The sequence below is a fragment of the Urocitellus parryii genome, chromosome 12 (genome assembly GCF_045843805.1).
Source record: "Urocitellus parryii isolate mUroPar1 chromosome 12, mUroPar1.hap1, whole genome shotgun sequence".
Taxonomy (NCBI): Eukaryota; Metazoa; Chordata; class Mammalia; order Rodentia; family Sciuridae; genus Urocitellus; species Urocitellus parryii.
The window spans coordinates 35,866,499-35,893,426 of NC_135542.1; positions in this window are offsets into that span (position 1 = coordinate 35,866,499).

Sequence of the window (26,928 nt, forward strand, 5' to 3'; positions counted from 1 at the left end):
GGAGCTGCTGCAGCTGCCAGGCTGGCCAACCACCTTCTGCAGATTCTGTTGATGAGGAAACACAGATCCCATGGACAAAGACAGCTTTTTATTCCTGGCACAGCAGGCAGCAGGAGCCTCTGGGTCCACTTGTTCCCAAGGTGGGCCCAGCTAAATGCCATGTCCACAGGGGTCTGTAGCATTTCTGAGGAGCACTGAGTTTGCAAGCCCTCAATCTGATGAGGAGGCAGCTGGAAATTCTGTCCAGCCTTTGCCCCTGAGGGAGATGCTACCCTTGCTATCCTGGTCAGAAAACAAGACTTCCTCGCCACGGAGATCAGCATCAGCTTCTAGGGCTCCTACCTCAAAGTTCTTGAAAACACTCTGAGCTTGGAGATGCCACAGAGAACTGCATTTGAACACTGTCCATAGGTAAAGAAAAACTGCCCTGAAGCAAAATAAATCCATATCTGGGTCCATCTGTTGGATTCTGAGAACTTTTGCTTGCTCAAACTTTTCACAGCCTGGGAAGGGAGTGCAGTGGGAACTCCCTGATTCTCCGGAAGGCTTGGGTGTGGGGCAGCTGGCCCAAGTGTACATTATTATAATCCACTTGAAAGATGAAGAAAAGTCAGCATATTGACATACATTCAACGAAATTCCAGGTCTAAGAATCAATTCCAAAGGAATAATCCAAAACCACTGGAAGAGACTGACATGTATAAACTACTCATAACAATAAAATAGTTACCACAATGTAAAGAATGGGAGAATGGTATATTATGCTATGTGTTCTTGAACATTTTTTTAATAAGGGGCATTGAACCTGAGACACTTAACCACTGAGCCACATCTCAGCTCTTTTTTATATTTTATTTTAAGACAAGGTTTCACTGAGTTGGTTAGGTCCTTATTAAGCTGCTGAGGCTGGCTTTGAACTCAATATCCTCCTGCCTCAGCTTCCTGAGCTGCTGGATTACAGGCATGCAGCACCCTGCCCAGCTTCAATCAATAGTTTAAAACTGAAATATGGTTATGGAATCTTTCTAATAAGAACACTATGATGTAACGCTCTGTGAAAAGTAGAGTTAAAACTGTGTGCACAATCAGAAGAAATGTGGTGAAACACCCACTCAAAAGCGGAAAAGGCTCAAAGGAAATTTACTAAATACTGCTTAGCATTTGTGAAGTTAGATGGGTGGAATGAAGAACAGTGTTTTTTTTTTTCTTTCTTTACAATTTCCTGATAATTTTGGACACAGAGTTAGATTTTAAAGTGAAAATACATAGAAGGCTGAAACAAAGAAACAGAATTGCTTGATGTATTATATTCAAGTCACCTAGACCTCAATAGACCTAAATCTAAACTACCAGGCATGTTCTTCATTTAATGTTAAGCCCTTTCATTGGTTAAGTTTATTAATTAAAGTCTTGCCATTAAAACCAAGTGTCTGCTAAGAATGAAAGGGGCATCTGAGGTTGAGAAGGGAAGCCCTGGGGCAAACCAACTGCTGTGGGTGGCTGAAAGGCAAAGATGCACTTGACGGGAAGGGACTCTCTTTCCCCTTTCCTGGATCCCTCTTTCATCTACATGAACTCCCCCAGGGTGACATGTGAGGGTCTGATCTTCAGTACTGGTTCCTTCTTCACTCAACCATCATTAATAGAATTCCACTGGCAGCATCTCCCCATCCCTGCATGACTGTGGCACACTGACCCAGAACTGGAGCCACAGTGACAGATCTTCAGCTCCCAGAATTTCCAGGCTCTCTGTGGCTCCAGAGTTCATTGCCTGCTAGTCTACCTGCAGGGAGCTCATTGCAGCCCCAACCCCCTCAGCAAACTAGCTAGTTCATGATTATAACCACTTTCTCCAAGAGGTGTCAAGCTCCAACCCCCAGACCTGCACAGGTGTTTCCCAGGTAGCCCTCACCCCAGCTCTGCTGTGACCCTGGCCTGCATACCCTCAGGGTGCTATGAGATGCCCCCTCAGTCAAGGAGACTTTGGAAAAGGCCAGATATCTAATTCTAAGAGCTGTTAAAAGAAGAATTACAACAAATCTAGTTTTGCAGGTCTTAACCGGCTTTATTTGCAATTTTACAACCCCATAAATTCTCCACCAAAAATGGTTCAGAATGCCCAACACTACCATGAACAGTTTCTAATTATAGCTGGAGAAGAGGAAGTGGCTTACAGGAAATGGAAGCTTGTTATAGAGACAGCTGATTGGCTACAGCTCCTGTCTGTCTTGTTTGCACAGAGTTTGATTGGCTGAGCACTTGTGATTAACTGACACTCAGCTACTTTTTGCAAGAGTAGATTAAATCAAATTAGGGTACAGTTTACCACGTATGGAGAAAACCTTAGGACCAACGAAAATGTGTGCAGAGGCCACCTTTGGCCAAACTTAGTAGAAGTAACAAAGAACACACATACTTCATCTCAAGTTGCTGGTGAGAACCTGGCTCTGTGGTTGGCAAGAGCATAAAAGCATGGTTTGTTTCATAAATAGATTAATTTTAAGAGGCATTATCTTTGATACCTAGGTGTCAGATGGACTTTACAGAGAGCTGACTTAGTGATGAGCTCCAAAAACTTCAGATCAAGCACAGGACAGAGCAGGTGCACTCTGGGATTTCACAGGGAAGGATCAGGATGTAAAGCAAAGAAGCTTCTGGTAGTTCTGCTATGACTTGACCCAAGTTGTGCCTTTCCTAATATGAGGCATAAAAGTGCCATTTAGGCACACGCCTGTCTTTCTATTTAAATGCGCTTCCTGGAACATGTTCCTATTTCTGATCTAAGTTACTGTCTCCTAGTGCAGGGTAAACTTTTCTGTTTTAGGTGACTTTCCCTACAAACATGCTCTTTGAAATGAGGTGTGTTAAACTATCTCAACTTAAATCTGAGGTGTTCAGGCTTTTGGTAAATTCCTGAAGTATTTATTCCAAGCTGTTAAAAATCCACCTTGAGTGATCTATCTGCCTTAGAGTAAAGCACACTGCTCCTCCAGGGTTTTCCTAGTTAGAACCTCATGGCCAAGGGCAGAGGAAGGAGCACAGCCTCTTCCAGGAGACTCGGCCCTTCCCATGCTCTCCCTTCCTCCTTGGTGTCAGTCATCAACCATGGCTGTTAGGAAGAACTCACATCTTACAGGTAAGTTGGATTAAAAATGTGCAGAATACATCTATGGTGAAATGAAGAATTAGGGGAAATTGTTGATGTCCAGATTTCAAAAATTCATCATTTAGATTGATTATGTGGACAAATTAAAAAAAAAAAGTCTTTCTCTAGACTTAACCATTCTTGCAGAGTTTTAGATTAGGAAATGATAGATACTTTAAAAAAGTGATCTAATGATTTTTTTTTCCAAATCTTTTCCTTAAGTTTTGTCACTGCCATTTTATTCCCTAAAAATCAAGAATGTCTACTATTGTGGTTTCTGCACTTTGAAATTGGCAAGGAAAACAAACAGTTAAAGGAGGTTTTCTGGCCTAATAATTGGATCTGACTGAGAAGTTCACCTGACAGCTACCACACTTGGCCTCTGGAGGTAGGAACGTGTGCTTCTGTCTCTGGAGCTGCTCTCTTTAGTCAATAACTAATTAGGGAGGCTGCGCTGCTGCAGAGCTGAGAGCCACAGCTCCCTCCGAGGACCCAGAGGGATATGCAGCACACAGGGGCATGGGAATCTATGCAAGCAAAGTATTTTTAAAGAAATGTTTCTGGGGACTTCGGAGCTCAATGCTCCAATCCACATGGACAATATAAAGAAAAAAGTCAAAAAATGGCTCATATTTTTGACCAATATGGAGATTGGATTGCTTGCCCCAAGGACTCTCTAGTAATGACACTGAGCTAGAAATCATGTAAAGCCAATATCATGGGTGGATCTGTGGACGTTTCATCAGAGCCAGCCCCACTGCTGGACCATGCAGAGACCTGCCAACCACCCTTCCCTGTCCACACAGTCAGGGCTGAGGCAGGGCAGGAAGAGTTTTGCTGACCATGGTGACCTGAGCCAGAAAAGCCAACTTGCTTTTTAGAATATAATGCACATCACCATTTCCCTCTCGCACGTGTGTTTTCTTGTTGCATTTTTCCCCTTCTGAAGAAACCTGCCGTGTGGTATCTAAGGTGACCTGACTGTGGCGGAGAGCATGGTGTGTGGTTTGTCTTTCCACCCATGCACAGCGTGCTCTGCAGACTTGACAGGGATGGATGGGCCTCATAGAGGTGCAAACAACCAAAAATACCCGTCCTCCAAAAAATACCCAGCAGTATGAAACTCTTTCTGAGAAAGACTGACCTATTTCTTTACAGTAGGAAAAAAATAACAAAAATAGATTTTTTTTCCTTAAGACTCTTGCTTATTCAGTTGATAACACCTCTGTTTCTTGCACAACACTATGTAGTTGCTACTCAGAGATCCTTAGACAGTCAGATAGAAGCGACTGCCGTGGGTTTCTGCTGTGAGTGAGCCGTTCTGCTGTGAGTGAGCCGTGCTTCTCACATTGCTTATTAGAAGGTAAGTGCATAATTATAAGGCACACTCATAGAAGAGCAATAAACTTTATGGTAGTATTTATAAAACAGTATGTTTACATCAACGGTGCTATACAAGTAACAAATAATAATAACATTGTGAAGAAAATTAGATCCTTAGATGCAAAACATTTAATATGTAGCTCTGTATAATTAATATCCTGCAATTTAATGTGTTACTCATTTTCTTTTTCCCCCTCCTCTTCACTAGGAAGAAAGAAATAGAACTTGTTTAATTTAATACAGCATTTTCACATCAGTGAAGAGCAAAAGTTTATCATGTGGGTGAATGTGATTTCCTACTCCCCACTTTGAACCTGGGCAGGGGGCAGGTGCTAGTAAACCCACAGCAAGCCCAGAGACCATTTGTCAATGTTGTCCCCTCCTCCTTGTCTTCATCTCCATGCCTGCCTGTACATACAAAGTTTTTTCCCTGTCCCAAGAGTTTTACGTATGTTTCATCAGTGGTTTTCAACGTGGGGCTCATTTTGCTCACCAGGGGACAACTGACAAAGCCCGGAGACACCTTTGGCTGCTACAGCTGAGGAAGGGGGAGTTCCTGGTGCATCAAGGCCAGAGGCCAGCCTGCACAGACAGTCTCCTGAACAACATCTCAGTCATCTCAAGATGTCAACCGTCCTGAGGTCAAGAAGCCCTGAGTCAGCCGGCTGGCCTTTGACATCATCCCGCAAAGTAGGGATTTGATTATACTCCTCATTTTATGCTTGAGAAAAAATGACATGGGCACACATGAACCAAGAGATTTATTAAGGTAAATCACATAGAAAAAAGAGAAAGTTTCAGACTCCAGTTCAGGTTTGATGAGTGCAGTCCCTCCACATGCTGGCTCTATCTGACAACCTCTGTGCTGTACAAAGGCGTGTGCCTGCACGAGTATTGTCCTGATGTCCAGTCTTATTCCAGAAAATGGTCCCTAGGAGCCACATGGGTCTGACTGGAGACATATTGCACAGAAAGCAAGGTCTATTTTGGTTCCTGACCCCTTGCATGTGTCAAGGATGACCCCCAGACAAAGCGGCTGCCTTGAAAATCCCCCTGCTGGGCTTCATTTCCTTGCCAAGAATCCTTAGTTCCACCCACTTTAACTTGCAGAGCACATGCCAGTTTCCATACCCTAGTGAAGGGTACACGGTCAGGGCTCCAGTGTGAGCCAGGTAGGCCTGCTGGGCACTTCCGAGTGGGCTGGGTGTCCCTGGAGGCCTCTCCTCTGTCCTAAGGCTCCAGGGTCCCTCGCACCAGGGCTTTTCATCAGAAACATGGTGCCTGCTGATTTGGGGTCACCTTTCCTGTGGGAAAAGGAGCACTTGGTGCCTCTCTGAGAGACCTTGGCAGGCACTGTTGGAAGTGGGAGCTGTGGAGAGGAGGGTTCCAGAGCAGCAGGTTTCTAAGGAGCCATCTCCCAAACAAAAGAGGAGCGAGGAGGTTGTGACTCCCCTGCAGCCCCTCCTGCCGCGGCACCCAGGATGGCGCTGCCCTGCCTTTTCACTGAGCCCTTACATTCCGGAACACACAGAGAAGGGCTTCTTCCTCCGAACTATTTAGCTGTCACTGTCACTGCTTAATAAACAGTTAAAAGGCGGTGACTCAGATTGCAGGTGCCCGTTTGGCCTTGTGATTGTCAAATGGACCCGTCCCAGCTAATTTAAGTCTTCAGTAGCTCGGCTCTGGATGCCTAAAGGCAGGCATGATGCCAGCACATGCCACGGAATTCCAGGGCCTAGGAGGACAGGAAAGACACATGGGGAGCTGGGCTGGGCGCAGTGGCAGCCAGGTGTGAGTGACACATGGCGAGACTGTGACAGGAGCCTCATGCCTCTGAGTCAGGGAGTGACTCATGCTTCACACCCCAAGCTCAAGAGCAGTCCCCCCTCTACAGCCTCTGGTGGCTAATCCCCTGGCCCTGGTGTGGCAGGTGTGTAGCTGGCCTAGCCATCAGGTCTCTGCACACCTGTGTGAAGAAAGGGGTGAAGAGGACAGCCTGGCACACACCGAGGCTCCCCACGCTCACCCTGGCTGTCTGGATGGTCCAGCGCCCCCCTCCCCCATACAAAATGCTGCTCCTCCCATCTGTCCCATAGTCCCATAGGTTGCTAGAAGAGTGTCCCCATGTGCATCCAGGCTGCCACCTGCTTCTCCATGGGTTTGCTCAGGATGCCAGAATGCATGATGGACACCTGCAAGCATCTTGATGAATCTCAGCAAACCTAATGAGAATGATCTCATGACGTCCAAGCCACAAAACCCTCCAGATGCCCTGATGGACCAGACGCTGAGCTAGGCTCTGAGGACACTCCTGTGTTATCCATGAGTCTGACATTTAGAGGAAGTGACCATCTGAAAAATACCTTGACGGATATGAAAAAATGGTATGGAGGAGGTTAAGAGAAGACAAGAAAGCATGCCCTCACTGACAACTGGGGACAAGATATTCTGAGCTGGTAATGGTCAATATGACCCATCAGCTGGACCCGGCTTAATGATTTCAAGTTGGGTGGCCAGAAAACAGGTATCCTTCTTGTCCTTGACATTGAAGATTCTGGAAGCCTTCGGTTATTTCCTCAGTTCCCAGCCAATCCACCCATATCTTTATCTAATTTCATTTATCATTCCAGGTTATTCCTCTTTCTGGATTCTCTTAGGACAACATTACCCTGGATCTTGCATTTCTTGCATGCTCTGATAAGGTTTTCCTCTCTGTTTTAACCCAGCTCAAGTGCCATCTCCCCTCTAAGTCCCTTCATGATCAAGGAATCTAACAAAGTGCCCCCAATGCTTAGTGCACTTTTCTTGCACCCATTATTTTTTACTTTGTATCCTTATAAGAATGTTTACTGCCATGCAAATTGTTTCATTCCATCTCAGTCTTATTAATTCTTTTGGAGACAATTTACATACAGAAAAAGTGGAAAACAAGTACAAATTGGGTTTTTAGTGAAAGGTAGCCAAAGTCTCCTATTATTATCCTTCCTCCATTCCCTTCCCAAGGCCGGTCCTCCTCCTCTGTGCCAGAAAAGTGTCTTGAACAGGCACCCACAGAGCCCTTCCCACACTACAACTGACTTTTTTGATATGGTTCTCCCTTTCTCTTTCTCTCTCTCTGCTGAGACTTGAGTCCTGAAGAACAGGACTGAATCTTATTTGCTCAGTCTCCTTTAATGGAGCCAGATAAATAGGAGAAACTAACTGCATGTGGGTTTCTGTCCGCAGTCACTGAGAATCCAGCACAAAATCCCGTGATGTGAGCTGGAGTAATCCCACTCTTGTTCTGGGCAGAAAGTCATGAGAGGTTCCTCCCACTGGGACCGTCCCATCATAAGGAGGTCAGACCCAGGGCTGTAGACTGGCCTTCAAGTGGTGGTCCAGGTTTTAACCTTGATCTGTTTCAGTTGGTTGCTGAAAGTCCTGCTGGTGGTTAGGATTTGAGGTAGTGTTGGGAGTGACCTATGAGTGCTCGTGTCCAGTGCTCCACGATCCTGTCTTCTTATCAGGTGAACCAGGAGCAGCAGGAGATACCTGAGTGGCCTTGAGGAGTTCTTCTCTGGGTTAGCCTTGCGACTCATAATATCTCCTTTTCTACAGCAGTTTTGTAAGTAATCACTGGGCACAAGACATTTTGCCCATTTTAAAGGTTGTCAGGACAGACCTCACCATCAGATCCAAGGCCGGCGACATAACACAAGAGTTGGGGACAGGGGATCAGAGACCTGGATGCCGTGCTCACAGTGTCCGCTGACTGGCTTGCTGAGTGTGGACCTGTGACAGCTCTTGGCCTCTTCAGGCCTCAGTGCCTCCATGTGCAAGGAAGATGAGATCCAGCTCTGCTGTCACCTGAGTGACAGTGACGGTGGAGGGAGTGGGGGAGCGAGCAGTGAGCAGCTGTGTAGTTATGGCTGTGTTCAGTGTCAGTGTGCACCACCCTTTCAGTCAATATTTAGGAGCAGATGATAAAGTGAAAAGAAAAATGCCACTTCTTTCTCTTGGCTGCTGTGAAGCTCAGAGCTGGTGCTTAGTCCTTAGTCACAGCAGTTATGTGAAGCTGAGTGCTCATTACATGGTTTTCTCTTGCTCTTACATTGTTCTTGTTTTTAATTTATGTTTAGATTTTGAAGTCAGTGTTTTATCCAGATAACACATTTTCGAAGTAATTAAGGCATAGCCTACAAATATCATTATTTTATATATATAAACAAAATATAGGTTCCCTGTTAATTAGCATTTATACTATGTTTTTAGGGCAGAGAAATGCATGAAAAAAATTTACAGATATTTGCCTGTGTGTGGGCTTGTGTGTACTTGTGGGCACGTGTGTGCTCATGCACAATGGTGTGCTGGTGAATATAGCAGCTGGCCTTCCGAAAGCAAAACCAAAAAAAAAAAAAAAAAGTCGTTTTTGTAGGGCTTGCCAATGTCTATGGTGTAACCACTCCTACCATGGCCAAGTTTAAGCCACCGATAATTTAAGCACAGGCATGTGAGATTCCTAAAGCACACACCTCACAGGTAGATGCATAAGGGTCAAAGTGGGACACAAGTTCACAGCAGCAAAGCCCCATGTCTTTGGATTGAGGCTATCTGAGATGTTCTATGGAGCTCAGACAACCCAGCCAAGTCTTGAAAGACTCCTGACACTCATCCACATGCTGCAACTCACTTGTTTCCTATTCTTATTCATTTAATTACTCAAAAATTTTTTTATTTTAATTTTAACTGGATGCCAGGCGCTTACTACATGATTTAAAGAGATACAAGCTCTACCTCAAGGCACAGGAATAAGAGACTATGAAGTCTAAGACAGCTTGGAAGGCAAAAGTAAAGCCATCCTGCCTCGGGTAGGTCAGGGAGGATCTCAGCAGGTGGAGGCAGGCAGAGAAGGCAAGAGAAGGTCGCTCTCTTGAGGAGTGATTGAGCAAGATAAAAAGCAGAGGAGTCGTGGGGTGCAGGAAGCTGCAGGCAGATCCTTGCTGGGACCTGACATGCATGCAGGTGGGCAGCGGGAGGGGGCCACGTGGCAGGGAGGACAGGGACTCAGGTCCTGAGTGGTCCTTCAGTGAGCACAGAGTTCCTGTTGGAAGTGCCACACACCCCTGCTGTCATGGAGCAGATGAGTAGGTGGCATTAGGTCAGCGATGCTGCTCGGGAAGCAGCAGATGACAAGGAGGGGAGGAGCAGGACCACCATCCAGGAGGATGAGCCAGGCAGAGCAGCCGGCAGAGAAGCACCTGCCGCAGATTCCGCCACTTCAGAATCATCTCTCACTGAACTTAGGTTTTGAGGCAAGAATGTCATTTGTATAAATTCACAGGAAAATGGTAAAGATTTTATTAGCTAGTTTTGAATGTCTGATTTTATTAAATTTCTGTTCACCTGTGTGATCAGCCCTCTGTGGATTACCAACCTCGGAGGCACCATATACAACATGTTCCTCTTTGGTAGAACGAACATATGATGCTTGTTTTCCGTTAAAAGGCACATTTCACAAGATTGGTTTCTATGACTATTGGATAAAATAATAATTAAAATTCCTCCAGATGATTATTAATTGTAACTATGGAGTGAATACTAGAGCAAGTCAGTAAAGAAAAAGATGAAGTTAATTATGCAATTACTTTAGCAGTAGACAACTTAAAATGTTGGAACTTAGAAGATGGAAAGAAATCTGTTTTGATGACCAAGAATTGGTTGACTGCTGTATCTAGTTTATGCTAATTAAGATAAGCTGTGTGGAATGTATCTATACCCCTCCTGTCCTACAATAAACGGCTCCCACTCCTGCTGTATCGATGTACACAAGTTGCTCGTCACCCCCCCCCCCAGGTTATTTTGCTGCAGCCGGACTGCGGCACAAGACTCAATTCACATTTATGTCTCTGCAAATAGAGTAACTGAGATCTAAAATAATAAACTCAAAAATCACCATTACTGGAGTCTAAAGAAAGACAAAAATACTTTTAAAATGTTTTAAAAGTCATATCTTTGGATTAATTTTACTACTGTAAGTTTCTAAGAATAATGCACTATCTTTACATGATTTTTTTAGAGTTTAAATTAAAACATATTTAAAGAATATCAAAACACTTGAGAATTTTATCACAATACTATGTATACTTTTTAGTATTGATTACATAATTAATGAAAAATGAAAGAGAATAGAAAAGTGAGGCTTTGGAAGGTCCATGTTTCACCACTGCTATAGAAAACAGGCGACTTGGTACATTTCTTGAAGTCTTTTTCCTATTCAAACATACAATACACACACGCATGCATGTGTATACATAATAACACACACATACATATACATATACACATGTAATTACAGTGTACATGCATTTCCTCATTTTTTCAGCCAATGCTTTAGTATATTGCTACATAGTCTCTACCATTGGGAATGTGTTATATTTATATAACAGTTCTTTTTGGAGGTACTTGGTGAGCATCTTATATATTTTAATATTAGTAATGGACATCTTACAGGTATTTGACCCCGTATTTTTAAGTGTTTTCTTAGAAAAAAACTTTTTGAGCAATTGTAAGGTCAAAAGATATGCACATTTTTGAGGTTTTTATTTTAATTTTCCTGGGGAATGTTGCCTGTATTTAAACACAAGGGCTTGCACAAAATGTTGTAATACATGGTTTGACTTATTTCAGGTCCTTACACAGATTCATTTAACTCATTTTTTTCCTTTTAACTTTGTTTGGTTTGGTTTGATTAAGGTGGTTTTAGGAGATACGGATTGGAGCCTAGCCAAATTCTGATAAAATTAGAGACATTAAACTTTAAACAGACATTAAACTGGCCAAATTCAGTCACTATTCCCCATTAATCAGCCAATTTATTGCTTCTGCAAGTGGCCCCAGAGCACTTGGGGCCCTGTATAGTGCTTGACCCAGAGCAGTCATAGTGCAGTGGCTACGAATTAAACTCAGATGAAGATCAACGGAGAGATCAGAGTTAACCTGCAGCTCGACAGAAACAGAAGGTGATGGCACTACCACAGCCCAGGTGGCATGTGCCCAGGAAGTCTGGCAATGCCCGTTGACAGCAGCTTCACTCCCACAGGCTCCCTGGGCAGATAGGAAGGCGTAGCACTCTGAGCTGCACATCTGGCCTTGGATCTAATGCACCCAAGCATGAAGGAGCAAGCATATCCGGGTCAAGGCACAATGAGCCGGCAGCCCCGAGTCACAGAGAGACTGTCAGCGGTGGGGCAGGGGGGAATTTATTTCCTGTTTGAGAACACATCAAGCTTCCATCTTGCTGTTCACTAGTCAATAGCACACCACCTTTTTATTCTGAAATAATTGTAGCTTGGTAGAAAGTTGCAATAAGTTTGCAACTTGGGGCAGGGGAATCCTTTTACCCTTCATCCAATCATTTGTTCCAGTAATTGCATCTTTGTAAAACAAGAGTACAGCATCAAACATGGGGTCTGACATTTCTCCAATATCTGTGTGTCATTCATTATTATGACATGTGCAGATCTGTGCTAGAACCACAGCAATCAAGGCACAACCTTGACACCCCCAAGGATGTCCCCAGGCCACTCCTCAGTCACGTGGCTTAGTCTCCACTCTTCACACCATCTCCACACCTGTTGTTTCCTTATTATTGCTGAGTAATATTTCATGGTTATATGTGAAGCCAAAATCCCCCATTTTGTTTGACAGTTCAGCTATTCAACAACTTTGGTGCTATCTCCTAGTTTGAACTATTACCAACAAAGTTGCTGTGTGCAATATAGTTTAGAGTTTTGTGTCAACATATTTTCATTTCTTGTGTGCAATTGCTGAGTCAAATGATAATTGCTTCTTTATTTTTATTTAAAAAAGCCCATTTGCTTCTAGAATGACTGCATCATTCTGCATCCCCTCCAGATGCCCATGAAGAGCCCACAATTTACACACAACTGCTTCCCACTTCACGTGTGCAGGCAGGTGTGTGAGGATACATCCTCCGGCTCTTGGTTTGCATGTCCTTAGTGGCTGTTGCTCAAAGGGTGCTCCAAACATGACTGTCTTTGCATAGACTTACATGCCATGCATATGCTCATTGACAGGTGTCTTCATGCCTCTTGGCTACATTTTCAACTGTTTTCATTAGTGCATTACAGTTACACAGAGTAGTGGGCTGCATTCTGACATATTCAAAATGCCTATAGCATAATTTGCTCCATCTCATACTGCTAAATTTCCCCTTTCCCTCTCCTCCTTCCCCACCCCGATCCCCTTCCTCCACCCTACTAATCTTCCTTCTGTTTATTTGCTGTTTTTTAATTGGTTCATTATATTTTACATATAAAAGTGGATTTCACTATAATCCATTCATATATGCACATACCATAATTGGTCAATTTCAGTCCACAGTATCCCTCTTTGCCATCTATCCCTCTTCCCTCACCCAGAGTACCCGGCAACTCAACTCTTCTTCCTTCTATTTTCATGAGACTGACCTTCTTTGAAATTCCTTGTTTCTCTCTAGGTTGCTGGTTTGAGGGGATGCTAATATGTTCTAGGTACATGGCTTTGTCAATCTGTCATGTGCACATATTTCCTCCTGGTCTAAGATGACCTTTTCCTCCTCCTTACAAGTTCTTTTATCTGATGCCTTCAGCCTGCCTATTCTCTCTTTCATGGGTTTTGGTGTCATTGTCATATTTAAGAACCTGCCACCAAGTCCTAGATCCTGGAGATTTTTTCCATATAGTCTTCTAACAGATTCATAGTTCTACACTTAACCTTTAGATCTGTGGCTCACTTTACATTATGGCTGCCTGCTATGTGGCTTACATCAAGGTTTATTTTCCTGCCTATAGACGTCCAGTTGCCTTCGTCCATTGCTGGAAAGACTGTCTTCCTCTATTGAACGCTTTTACCCCTTTGTCCAAGTTAGTGGGCCATGCTTCTTTGGGTCTGTTATCGAGTACTTCATTCTGTCCTCTTGATCTTTGCCCCAATTTCCTGCAGATTCCCACAGCCTCCATCTGTGCACTTCCCAGCCTGGGAAGCTGGCAGTTTCTCCTCCAACTTCATTCTTCTCCTTCAGAATTGTTTGAACTGATCTGAAGAATTTTTGTTTCCATATTTATTTTAGAATATCAGTCTCTATATCTACCAGAAGTCTTGCTGGGATTGTGATAGGAATCACAGTAATGTGGTGTGTCAATGTGAAGAGATTTGACAACCTTATTATTTTACATCTTCCAATGCATAAACATGGTGTTTCTTCCTTTATCAAAATCTTAAAAACTTATTTGCATTAGCACGTTATAGTTTTAGCATGGAAATCCTGTCCATATTTCATGACGTGGACACCTAAATGTGTGATTATCACTGACTGATTGTAAATAGCATTGTAACTTATTTATCACAAATTCAGTTGCAGTGTATAGCAGTGCAATGGATTTTTGTGCATTGATCTCAAGTCACGTGACATTGCTGAAATCACTTACTAGTCTTAATGGTTTTTAGAGATTACTTGGGATTTTCTGTGTAGACCATAATGACATCTGCAAATATAATCAATGGTAATTCACTCTTTCTGATGGATATGCCTTCTCTCTCTCTCTCTCTCTCTCTCTCTCTCTCTCTCTCTCTCTCTCTCTCTCTCTCACCTTGTTTTACTACTTGAGTTTCCAGTAACATGTTGAACAATGGCTTGAGATTGGAAATCCTTTCTTTGTTCCCAGGGGTAAAGCTTGTTCCAGGCTTTCAGCATTGAACCATAGTGTTTCCTGTAGATTTTTGCTGATGTTCTTTAAAGAAGTTAAAGAAGTTCTCTATTTCTAATGTTTGGGGCAAACATCAAGAATGGTTGTTTGATTTTTTTCCGAACACTTTCTATATTATCTGATATAATCATCTGATTTTCTTCTACATATGTTTACATGTATCATATCAAATGATTTTCAAATACTGAGTAAATTTTCCATCCTTGGAATAAGCTTCCCGTATGAGGGAGTTTAGTCATTTTTAGACATTGTGGAAGTTTATTTGCTAATACTTTATTTAGCACTTTTGCATCTATATTTATGTAGGATGTTGGTCAACAGATTTCTGTTTTGGATCGTCTCTGTCTGTCCTTTGGGATTAGGATAATCCTGGCTTCTTGACGCGCTGGGAAGTATTGCCTGCTCTTCTGTTTGGTGTAAAATTGATGTTGATTCTTTAAACTTTCTCCACTGAAACCATGTAGGCCTGGAAATTTTTATTCTGGAAGGCCTTTAATTGCATTTCCGATTTCTCTAACAGTTATGGGGCTAATCAAAGGATGGATTTCATGTTGCAAGAGCAGTAGTTTTTCTTTCCAAACTGTTACATTCCTAGTAGTTTATCAGTTTTTTTGTGTGCAGAGTGGACCTTGATATTCACTTACTGTACTTCTGGTGGACTCAGTGTCTGGGATTTCTCCCACTTTTCCCAGTGAGAGCAGTCTGGGTCATCTCTCTGGTTTTCCTTGCCACTGTTGCTAGGCATGTCAATCATAGTGATTCTTTTTTAAAAAACCAGAAACTTTTTTATTTATATAAATTTCTCTGTTTTTCAGGGTTTTGTTCCTGATTTCTATAGACTGTTGTGTTTTCAATCTCATTGATTTTTAATGGTATCATTATGACTTTTTTCTTCTGTCTGCTCTGAATTTATTTGCACTTCTAGTTTCTCCTTGTGGAAGCAGGTGACTGATGTAAGATGTTTTGCTGTTTTGTTTCTTTTTCTTTTTTTCCTTTTTCTGTTCTGGGGATTGAACCAGGGCACAGGGCCTCGCTTGGTTTTCCAGGGTGTCCTGCAACTTGCCGACCTCTTGCCTCAACTTCCCAAGATGCCTAGGCCGCAGGGGTGTAGCACCAGCCCAGTGGTGTGCCGTTTGCTGAGATGTCCTAGGATCACCAGTTTCCCTCTCATTACTGTGCTAGCTGCATCTCAGAAATGCTGACATGCTGCATGTGTTCATTTTCTTTTTTTTTTCTTCTTTTTTTTTTATTGATTGTTCCAAACATTACAGAGCTCTTGATAAATCATCTTTCATACATTTGACTGTATTGGGTTTTGAACTCCCATTTCTACCCCAAATACAGATAGCAGAATCACATCTGTTACATACTCACATTTTTACATAATGGCATATTAGTGACTGTCTTAATCTGCTACCTTTCCTAACCCCTACTATCCCCCCTCCCCTCCCCTCCCACCTTCCCTCTCTGCCTCCTCAGCTGTTGTTCAATTCTCTCCCTTTTTCCCCCCTCCCCCTTGCCCATCATAGCCTCTTATACTTTTGTGTATCATTGAAGGTCTCTTACCATTTGCATATCCTTTCCCTTCTCTCTCCCTTTCTCTACCCCCATTCGTCTTTGTTTACAGTTAGTCTTTTCCTCATGCTCTTCCTTCCTGTTTTGTTCTTAGTTGCTCTCTTTATATCAAAGGAGACATTTGGCATTTGTTTTTTAGGGCTTGGCTAGCTTCACTTAGCATAATCTGCTCTAATGCCATTCCATTTCCCTGCAAATTCTATGATTTTGTCATTTCTTATTGCTGCATAATACTCCATTGTATATAGATGCCACATTTTTTTTATCCATTCATCTATTGAAGGGCATCTAGGTTGGTTCCACAGTCTAGCTATTGTGAATTGTGCCGCTATAATCATTGATGTGGCCGTATCCCTATAGTGCGCTCTTTTAAGGTCCTCAGGGAATAGTCCGAGAAGGGCTATAGCTGGGTCAAATGGTGGATCCATTCCCAGCTTTCCCAGGAATCTCCATACTGCTTTCCAAATTGGCCTCACCATTTTGCAGTCCCACCAGCAGTGTACAAGTGTACCCTTTTCCCCACATCCTCGCCAACACTTATTGTTATTTGACTTCATAATGGCTGCCAATCTTACTGGAGTGAGATGGTATCTTAGGGTGGTTTTGATTTGCATTTCTCTGACTGCTAGAGATGGTGAGCATTTTTTCATGTACTTGTTGATTGATTGTATGTCCTCCTCTGAGAAATGTCTGTTCAGGTCCTTGGCCCATTTGTTGATTGGATTATTTGTTATCTTATTATTTAATTTTTTGAGTTCTTTGTACATTCTGGAAATTAGGGCTCTATCTGATGTGTGGGGGGTAAAAATTTGTTCCCAGGATGTAGGCTCCCTGTTTATCTCTCTTATTGTTTCTTTTGCTGAGAAAAAACTTTTTAGTTTAAGTAAGTCCCATTTGTTTATTCTTGTTGCTAACTCTTGGGCTATGGGAGTCCTATTAAGGAATTTGGAGCCCTACCCCACAATATGTAGATCGTAGCCAACTTTTTCTTCTATCAGACGCAGTGTCTCTGGTTTGATATCTAGCTCCTTGATCCATTTTGAGTTAACTTTTGTGGCTGGTGAGAGAAAGGGATTCAATTTCATTTTGTTGCATATGGATTTCCAATTTTCCCAGCACCATTTGTTGAAGATGCTATCCTTCCTCCATTGCATGTTTTTAGCCCCTTTATCAAATATAAGATAGTTGTAACTTTGTGGATTAGTCTCTGTATCCTCTATTCTGTACCATTGGTCTACCCGCCTGTTTTGGTACCAGTACCATGCTGTTTTTGTTACTATTGCTTTGTAAAACAGTTTGAACTCTGGTATCGCTATACCTCCAGATTCACACTTCCTGCTTAGAATTGCTTTTGCTATTCTGGGTCTTTTGTTTTTCCATATGAATTTCATGATTGCTTTATCTATTTCTTCAAGAAATGCTGTTGGGATTTTGATTGGCATCGCATTAAACCTGTAGAGAACTTTTGGTAATATCGCCATTTTGATGATGTTAGTTCTGCCTATCCATGAACAGGGTACATTTTTCCATCTTCTGAGATCTTCTTCTATTTCTCTCTTTAGGGTTCTGTAGTTTTCATTGTATAAATCTTTCACCTCTTTTGTTAGGTTGATTCCCAAGTATCTTATTTTCTTTGGGGATATTGTGAATGGAGTGGTTTTCCTTATTTCCATTTCAGAGGTTTTGTTGCTGATATACAGGAATGCCTTTGATTTATGCGTGTTGATTTTATATCCTGCCACTTTGCTGAATTCATTTATTAACTCTAGCAGCTTCTTTCTAGACCCTTTTGGGTCTGTTAAGTATATTATCATGTCATCTGCAAATAGCGATAATTTAACTTCTTCTTTTCCTATTTTTATGCCTTTAATTTCTTTTGTCTGTCTAATTGCTCTGGCTAGTACTTCGAGAACTAAATTGAATAGAAGTGGTGATAGATGGCACCCCTGTCTTGTTCCAGATTTTAGGGGGAATGCGTTCAATTTTTCTCCATTTAGGATGATGCTAGCCTGAGGTTTAGCATATATAGCTTTTACAATGTTGAGGTAAGTTCCTGTTATCCCTAGTTTTTCTAGTGTTTTGAACATAAAGGGATGCTGTACTTTGTCAAATGCTTTTTCTGCATCTATTGAGATGATCATATGGTTCTTGTCTTTAAGTCTATTGATGTGGTGAATAGTATTTATTGATTTCCGTATATTGAACCATCCTTGCATCCCAGGGATGAATCCTACTTGGTCATGGTGCACAAGTTTTCTGATATGTTTTTGTATTCGATTCGCCAGAATTTTATTGAGAATTTTTGCATCCAAGTTCATTAGAGATATTGGTCTGTAGTTTTCTTTCCTTGAAGTATCTTTGTCTGGTTTGGGGATCAGAGTGATGTTGGCCTCATAGAATGAATTTGGAAGAGCTCCTTCTTTTTCTATTTCTTGAAATAGCTTGAAAAGAGTTGGTATTAATTCTTCTTTGAAGGTTTTGTAGAACTCCGCTGTATACCCATCCAGTCCAGGGCTTTCCTTGGTTGGTAGTCTTTTGATGGCTTCTTCAATTTCTTCCTTTGTTATTGGTCTGTTTAAATTTTGTGTGTCTTCCTGTCTCAATCTGGGCAAATCATATGCCTTAAGAAATTTATCAATATCTTCACTATCTTCTATTTTATTGGAATATAGGGTTTCAAAATACTTTCTAATTATCTTCTGTATTTCTGTAGTGTCTGTTGTGATATTGCCTTTTTCATCCCGTATGTTAGTAATTTGAGTTCTCTCTCTTCTTCTTTTCGTTAGTATGGCTAAGGGCTTGTCTATCTTATTTATTTTTTCAAAGAACCAACTTTTAGTTTTATCTATTTTTTCAATGGTTGTTTTTGTTTCAATTTCGTTGATTTCTGCTCTAATTTTAATTATTTCTTGTCTTCTACTACATTTGCTGTTGTTTTGTTCTTCCTTTTCTAGATTTTTGAGGCATAGTGTGAGTTCATTTATTTGTTGGTTTTTTCTTTTTTTGAGAAAAGAACTCCAAGAAATGAATTTCCCTCTTAAAACTGCTTTCATTGTGTCCCATAGATTCTGGTATGTTGTGTCTGTATTATCATTTGACTCTAAGAATTTTTTCATCTCCTCCTTTATGTCTTCTGTAACCCATTGATCATTCAATAACATATTGTTCATTTTCCATGTGGTGTAAGGTTTTTCCTTCCTTCTTTTATCATTGATTTCCAATTTCATTCCATTAGGGTCAGATATGGTGCATGGTATAATCTCCACACCTTTATATTTACTAAGAGTTGCCTTATGGCATAATATATGGTCTATCTTTGAGTAGGATCCATGTGCTGCTGAGAAGAACGTGTATCCACTTGATGATGGTTGATATATTCTATATATGTCGGCTAAGTCTAGGTTGTTGATTGTGCTGTTGAGTTCTATAGTTTCTTTATTCAATTTTTGTCTAGAGGATCTGTCTAATGGCGAGAGCGGTGTGTTGAAATCACCCATAATTATTGTGTTGTGGTCTATTTGACTCTTGAACTTGAGGAGGGTTTGTTTTATGAACGTTGCAGGTCCATTGTTTGGTGCATACACATTGATAATTGTTATGTCTTGTTGGTGGATGGTTCCTTTTAACAGTATATAGTGCCCTTCTTTATCTTTCTTGATTAACTTAGGTTTGAAGTTGATTTTATTCGATATGAGTATGGCCACTCCTGCTTGTTTCCGAGGGCCATGTGAGTGGTATGCTTTATCCCAACCTTTTACCTTCAGCCTGTGAATGTCTTTTCCTATCATATGAGTCTCCTGAAGGCAGCATATTGTTGGATTTATTTTTTTGATCCAGGTTACTAGCCTATGTCTCTTGATTGGTGAGTTTAGGCCATTAACATTTAAGGTTACAATTGAGATATGATTTGTATTTCCAGTCATGCTTCTTTATTTATTTATTTTAGTTTGGCTAATTTTACTTTTTGGTTATTTTCCTCCCCCTTTACTGAGCTACTTCCTGCTATTGGTTTTGTGCACTATTTTTCAACTCCTCTTCTTGTAGTATTTTGCTCAAAATACTTTGCAGTGCTGGTTTTCTTGCTGCGAATTCTTTTAGCTTTTGTTTATCATGAAAGATTTTAATTTCGTTGTCAAATCTGAAGCTCAATTTTGCTGGATACAGTATTCTTGGTTGGAATCCATTATTTTTCAGTGTTTGAAATACATTGTTCCAGGATCTTCTTGCTTTCAAAGTCTGTGATGAGAAATCAGTCATTAACCTAATTGGTTTACCCCTGAATGTGATCTGCCTCTTATCTCTCGTAGCTTTTAATATTCTCTCCTTGTTGGCTATCTTCATTATTATGTGTCTTGGAGTTGGTCTATTATGATTTTGAATGCTTGGGGTCCTGTAGGCTTCCAGGATTTGGCAATCCATTCTATCTTTCATCTCTGGGAAGTTTCCTACAATTATTTCATTTAATATGCTGTCCATTCCTTTGGTTTGAATCTCTGTTCCTTCTTCTATCCCAATGACTCTCAAATTTGGTTTTTTTATGACGTCCCATATCTCTTGAATAGATTGCTCGTGGGTTTTAAGCATTTTTTCTGTGTTGACTATACTCTTTTCAAGTTGATAAACCTTGTCTTCATTATCTGATGTTCTGATTTCTATTTGATCAAGTCTATTTGTAATATTCTCGTTTGAATTTTTAATTTGGTTTATAGTTTCCTGCAATTCTAGGATTATCATTTGATTTTTTTTTAAGATCTCTATCTCCTGGTAGAGCTCGTTCTTTGCCATTTGAATTTGTTTGTTTAATTCATTTTCAAAATATATTTTTATTTCTTGGACTTGCTGTCTCACGTCCTCTCTAATATTCCTTTCCATTTTAGTTAGGTATGCCTTGAGTTCTTTCCCTATCCCTGCTTCTGATGTTTCTATGTCCTCCTGTAGCATTAAGTTGTCTTGCATTGTTTGTACTCCTTTTTTCCCTTGTCTTCTCATGTTGTCCACGTTACTTCCCAGCTCTTTTTGATTGTCGTGTTTCTGCTCTCTTCTATATCTTTTTTTTGGTTCTGTATTACTCTGATGTCTCTCCTTTGTGTTGTTAAACTATGCCTGATAACTTGGATTCTGCTGGGAAGGAATTGTGACGTCCGAGTTCCAGTGACAACACTGCTCTGCTATGGTGGGCCCCAGGCTCCTTGCTGGGGTGTCCTAAAGGGGGGTGTGACTGGACTGCCTCTGTTTGATTTCGGTTCCCAGTCACGGCAGGCAGGCAGTCTCCAGCCGCCCAGTATCACAGGCCGCTGGCGGGTGATCGGTCGTCTGCAGGCGACGTTCTCCTACTGCCCAGTTACGCAGGCAGTGGGTGAACTGTCGCCAGCGGGCCTGCAGTTTCCAGCCGCCCACTGGCCAGGGTCTTGCCTCTAGTCTCCTGGTTTCTCCTGTTAGTCTTGATTTCTCCTGTTTTGTTGTTGCAATCTGTCGGAGAGTGGTGGTGGATACTTCAGCTTTCCCAGATGGTGGCCGCTGACTGCCTCGGTGGAGTGTCCGCTGTGGGGGATGGGACTGTACAGCTTCCTTCCCCTTCTGAAATCCCGTACTCAGCCCAACGCTCAGTGTGGGCTTGGCTGGTGGGATTCCACCTAATGGCAGTCTCTGATCTCCCTGCTTGCTAATTAATCACTTCTCTGCAGCGCCACGCCTTCTGTAGCCACGGGGCAGGCCGCACGAGTCAGTCAGCCTGGATCTCCAGGGTCCTGCTGCAGGCTGTTGGGATCCCGGGCACTCTATCACTTTGATTTTTTCTGCTTGCCCCTCCCCCAGCGCTGGCTAGCCAGGTTTCGTTTTGGCTGCTACTGGGAGGAGGAGTTGGAGGTCAGGTGTCTCTAGTTTCCCCCTAGTCTTTATGGAGGCTCAGCTTGATACTCTCTCTCCCGGAAAGCCTAGGAGAGATTTTATGCGAATTCCCGATGTCTGGGGGGTGAGCTGATTGACACAAATCTGTTTTGATGTTGCAATCTGTGGGAGAGTGGCGGTGTATCCTTCAGCTTTCCCGGATGGTGGCCGCTGACTGCATGTGTTCATTTCCATTCAACTCCTTTTGTTATTTAGAAATGTGTTGTTTAATTACTCAGAGGTCTGGCTTTCTTCTGATGGGCTTCTGTTACTCTTGTTTAGGTGCGTTCCGTTATGGTCGGTTAGCACACTCTGAGAGATTTCAAAATTTACCGAGGTTTTTTAAGGCCCAGGATGTCATTTCATTTGTGCTCAGGGGGCTCTTGAAAGGAGCATGGGTTGTGTTCTAGAGATGGCACTTAGGTGGCCATTATGGATGATGTTGCTCCTCTTCTTGTCCGGGCAGACTTTCTCTCCAGCTTGTGGGTGGATTATTGAGTGAAGGGGGTTGAAATCCACACGTGGGATCATGGCTGTTTCTCTTCCCAGTTCAGTCCTGGCTTGCTTCACACTCTGCAGGTCTCTGGTTCAGGACACACATTTAGGCCTCTTGCCTTCTTTGTGTCGTGATCCTCTTGTGACTATGAATGCCCCCTCTACATGTTTCTGTGGAAGGCCACCTGTTTTGTTGAGGATTGGGTATCTCATGTCCTCCTGGACCCCGCTGGTCACTTCCTCCCCTGGTGCTGGTGCCAGCTAGTGGGCTGCTGAGCCCATTCATCGCCTATGTTTGTTTGCCAATGTGTTTTCTTTAGTTCTGTAATTTGTATTTTCTTTGTATCTTCCATTTATTTTGTAACCTTTTGTGTTTTTAATGTTTTGGTGGTATTTGTGCTTGTTCGTTTAAACATTTTTATAGTGGCTCATAGTGGTTGCTTTAAAATCCTTGCAAAATAATTTCAATGTAGAGGGAAGTGAAGGGCGGGGAGTGGAGGGGATGTGGGGATAGGAAAAATAGTAGAATGAAACAGACATTATTACTTTATGAATATATATGTGACTACATGACTAATATGATTCTGCAACTTGTACACTCACAAAAATGAGAAATCATATCCCATCTATATATGATATATTAAAGTGCATAAATGTATTCTATGTCATATATAACAAAACAAATTAAAAAATTAAACCTTGCCAAATAATTTTACTGTTCACATCCTCTTGGTTTGTTGTCTTATGATATTTCTTCCTCATTCAGTGGAGACCTTCCTGGTTCTTGGCATGATGAATGGTTTTCTAATGAGGAGTGGGCATTTTGGACATCAATGTTTGAGACCCTGGCTCTTGTCAAAGCTTGTGTCTTTGAGGCCTACTCCTACTCCTCTGTGGTGGCTGAATGGGGGCTTCCCTCCCTCATTTCTTCTGGGTAGGGTTAGTACCCGGGGAGTGCTCCTGGCTGATGCTGGCAGGATGGGAGGTCATTCTCTGCACCAGGCCTCAGTGGATCCCGTAGCAGGAGCACCCTATGCTGCTGCCCCCAGTGGAAGTGGCTTGTGGACTCCATGCTGGTGAAAGCCACTACTGTGAACAGGGTGCCAAGGAGTCCCCTGCAGTGTGGGGACACTGCCTCGCTGCAGGGGCAGGGGAATTCCATATTGACAGCCCGTGTCTACCAAGTGGTCATGGCCTTCAGGTGAGTTGACTTGAGCTACGTGTTTAGGGACTTTCATAATCATGAAAGGCAATTCCTCTAGGGAAAGAAAGCACCAAATTATGCATCTACTGAACAGAAGAGCTAGAGTGGACTACCACCTTTGAGAGTAAAAGGAAGCCAGTGTTGGCTAAGAGAGCATTAAGTGGTAGACAGCTCCTGCCGGCCCCAGCACATTCTTCTCAGCTTGCCTTCCGTACCCCATCTTCACCGGGTCCCACGGAGGGAGTGGTCTCACGGCCCTCACTCACCTGCCTCCATGTAATTCTGCAGCTTGAGGAGGTCCACTCACCTCCATCAGGTGCCCTCTCCTCTTCACACGCTCTCTGTCCCCAGAGAAGTCTCTGTTCCACCAGCCTTCCAGTCCTCCAAGCTCCTGAGTCCCTCCACTGAAGTCTCACCCGACCACAGAGAGCTTCTGCTCCTTTGGAACTCAATGTCATTTCCATCAAGTCTCAAGGTGCATGACCAGGTTATTTTCTCATGAGATGTGTCCTAGGAACCAAGTTATCTGTAAAATCTTTGGGGAAATATTGGGAGATTACATTGCTCAGAAAAATAATCCCAGGGACTCTCCCACGTTCTTCTAGGCTAAGCATTTGAATGAAGAGGAACGGAAGAAAACCAAATTAGGAGGTGATGGTTTAGGACATAATAAAATTGAGTGATCATATATTACCGGAAATGACTTCTAAGATTACCCATAGACAAGAATGCAAAAGGAAAACTGTATGAGCGCTTTGAAAACAGGAAAATACCCCAAAGTTTATTTTCTTAGACAATTACAGAGAAATATTTACTGTAGAGCAGAGTTTAAATAAATTTCATAATTTTCATTATTATTTACCAAACAGTAATATCTGGTCAAGATCTAAGGCACCAGCACAATTCACCATGGCCAAGTTGTGACCATCAATAGATGAATGAATCAAGAAAATGTGTTTTATATATGCAGATTTTTGCTCAGCCATGAAGAAGAATAAAATTATGGTGTTGCTAGTAAATGGTTGGAAATGGAGATAATGAAATAAATGAGACTCAAAACTCAAGAGGGGAATGTTTTTTCTCATACTTGGAAGTTAGAGCAAAATAAGGGGAAGAGGGTGGGGGATGAGTTATTGTGAAGATATGGGGGAGATCAGTGGAGTGGAGGAAGGAGATCAGGAGGGAGGGGAGGTGGGCGGGAAAGAGGAGGAAGTAGGGAATGGATTTAACAAAACCACCTTATGTGAACACATGAATACGCCTCATGGAATTTCACCTTGTGTATATAAAGAACTCATCAAAAATAAACAAGTGAGCCTACGAAGGTCAGTAGAGGGAGGAGAAGAAGGGAAGGGGATGGGAAAGTGGGGAAGGAAACTGAAATCCCATTTCTTCATGTGTGATTCTTGTCAAAAGGAACCCAACTGCTGGGTATAACTGCAAAGCTCTAATAGAATATATCTTATCAAAATGAAGAAAGCCACGTATTCCTTTGTAGTTACGTTTTAACACTGATTTTTACCTCTTTTCTTATCAGAAATGGTTCCTTGAACTTGGACGTACTGCAGTTTGGGGTGGGGTTTCTTGAGTTTGTTTGTGGTCTGCTCCTTGGATTATTTGTCCAGGAGCTAGACATGTCCTACATGAACTGCATGTTCTCAGATCCCTAACAAGGCACTGGGTCTGCAACGCCACTGGGGCTTTCTGAGCCAAACCCCTTGTGCGGGCTTTGCAATTCTTTCCTAAGTTATGGTGTCATAGCTGGGGCTTCCTCTCCCTCTCTGCTCTATCTTCCAGTTCAGTCCTGGTTGGCTTCACATCACTCTGCAGGTCTCTGGTTCAGGACACACACATTTAGGGCTCTTGCCTTCTTTGTGGTGTGGCTTTCTTCTCCCTGATTGTCTCTTGATCACAAAAGTAACGCTGTATCTCCAGCCTCAGCCTCCACTCCAGGAAGGACGATCAAAGTGACAAGGAAAAAGGGGTGGTGTCTATTCCCGGAAAGCCAACTTTCCAGAAATCCCCAGCTGACACACGCACTCACACTGCCCGGTCCATGACTGCTGGGAAGGTAGCGTGATACATGTCATTAGGCATTCTTTGATCCTAGCACATTGCCACTGCTGGCTAAGTGAGGAAGGGAAGAGTGGCTCTTGGGTGGAGCTGGTAATCTTGCTACGCTAGGTCAGAGCTCCCTTGGTAGCTGCGTACAGAAATGGATCCAGTCCTTAGGAGGCCGGTTCCCAGTGCCCTTGTGCATAACGTGGAAATGCTTTCCCGAGCCACTCTGGAAACACACTGAGACGGAGTGGAGGCCCCAGGGTCCACGAGTGCTCTCCTGGCCCTTGCTTTCTCCTTGCAGAATAATATAAGCGTCATCCACTTGTTCTTGATCTTCTCCTGATGTCTGTCTGCATCACCTTTTCATGTCGCCCACCAGAAACAAGCGTCATACTTTCCATCTGTGGTTCAATGCCACATTCTGAGTTCAGAGACCTTCTCTTTCCCTTCAGAAGGGGACAGCTACCCCCATTATTGACCGAATGTTGCAGGGATGTCTTACAAGTGACAGACATAAAAGGCCCCCTGTGTGAGGAATTCCATTTTCACCACCCGCCACGCGCAGCGTTCTGTGTGGACGCATTTTCACACGCATCTAGAGTGACCACAGATCTGACAGAGAAAGACAAAAACAGAAAACACAGTCAACCTTGGCTCTCTTTGAGCCATTTCAAGTTCTGTGGTTGTGGCTGATAACCTATCTGCATTGGAAATGTTTCCTTTGTCAGCCCTTCAGCTTCTGTGAACACTATTTTTTTTAAGAAAAAAAAAAGTATCTCAACTTAGCATAGCAAAGCCCTTTTCTAAAGGGCCTATAAATAATTCTGAATTCCTGGTGCTGCCTCGAAATGTAGCTCTACTGAGCTGCAATGTCGGCTCTTTCTCTGAAACTGGAGTAGTCATTCAAAAATAGTTTCACTCAATTTAACTGCCTATTGAACCCTCTAAATTACAGATATTAAGCCTTTGGTTTCACAACAAACTTAATGAACAGTTCTGACAATCTATAAGCAAGGCCACTGGAAATTCATGGGCCAGATGGAATCACAGATTACACCATTTTCCTACTGGCCTGCAATTTTCTGGCACCTGGATCGACATTCCAGGGATACATATTATGTCTGGTGCAATAATTCCTGCCCCTGATAACTGAATTTGTGCTTTAGAATGCTCTGTGCAAGCCGAGAAATGCCTTCTAACTTCAGTCATGACTCTCTGAAATACCAGGTGCTGCTCAACCTCCTGGTAACGGATTGTGAGGTGGTCTCCGGAGACAGCTTTTGAAATCGTATTAAGGTTCACTAGTGTGTAGGGACTGGAAAGCCTGTAAGAGGAAGAGGAAGAACGGGGGAAGCAAGAGCAAACAATGGAACAGGAGATCTGTGAAGACCTGGAAGACCTCACACTGTGCCCGTGCATCCCAGGACCTGCCC